This window comes from Bos indicus, chromosome 7 (genome assembly GCF_029378745.1).
Source record: "Bos indicus isolate NIAB-ARS_2022 breed Sahiwal x Tharparkar chromosome 7, NIAB-ARS_B.indTharparkar_mat_pri_1.0, whole genome shotgun sequence".
Lineage (NCBI taxonomy): Eukaryota > Metazoa > Chordata > Mammalia > Artiodactyla > Bovidae > Bos > Bos indicus.
Window position 1 is genome coordinate 47,956,348 of NC_091766.1, and position 1,207 is coordinate 47,957,554.

Here is a 1,207-nt window from a genome sequence, read left to right on the forward strand (position 1 = left end):
AGTTTTTCAAATTTGCTGGCATATTGAGTGCAGCACTTTCACAGCATCATCTTTCAGGATTTGAAAGAGCTCAACTGGAATTCCATCACCTCCACTAGCTTTGTTTGTAGTGATGCATTCTAAGGCCCACTTGACTTCACATTCCAGGATGTCTGGCTCTTGGTGAGTGATCACATTGTGGCCATCTTGGTCGTGAAGATCTTTTTTGTACAGTTCTTCTGTGTATTGTTGCCACCTCTTAATATCTTCTGCTTCTGTTAGGTCCATACCGTTTCTGTCCTTTATCAAGCCCATCTTTGCATGAAATGTTCCCTTGGTATCTCTGATTTTCTTGAAGAGATCTCTAGTCTTTCCCATTCTGTTGTTTTCTTCTATTTCTTTGCATTGATCGTTGAGGAAGGCTTTCTTATCTCTTCTTGCTATTCTTTTGGTGAGATAAGGTACTGATAAATTCTTTTTCATTGGAGAGTGGGTCTTTGTTATAGAAAATGCTCAGAGTGCATTTCAAAGTGTTTACTTTTACCGTCTTTTTGCCTGAACTATGAGGTGATTTTTTTTGGGGGGGGGGCCCTCCATCATGAAAATCTGATGGGGACCTGAAGTTAAACCCACAAAAGTTTAACCCACCCAAGAATGCAGCCCCCTGGGGTTTCTTACTCTCAAGTTATCCACATTCCACCTTCAGCAATTCATCAAAATTGCCATTTAAACATTTCTACCAGTGTATGACCCCAAGGGCTTCCACACTAGGTAAGCAGAATCCCCTGGATTCCTGAAGAATTCTCTGGCCGTGATTCTCTGTGTTTTGGGGTGGTGACTTGTCCTGCAACCTCAATTATCTGTTAAGTTCTGATCTTATCAGATACATTGATAAGATCAGATAAGATCAGAACTTACCTAATCAGAGAAGATCAGAACTTATCTGAAATGTTGTTGATTTTCAGTTTGTTCAGCTTTTTTTGGTCATTGTTATAAGTATTGGAGTGATGATTCCCAGAGTTTTTACATGATGTAAGTGAAACCAAAAAACTTTGGGAGAATGAGGCAAGAAAATGAATTACAAGAGAGATGCAGATTTATGATTTTCATTTTTAGTCTCAAAAAGGATTTTCAGCTGTGTTCTATTTTTCCTTTCATCAAATAAGGAGTCCGAACATACAGCATAAGATGTTGATGTTCAGCTATAGAGATGGTGAGACAGGCATTC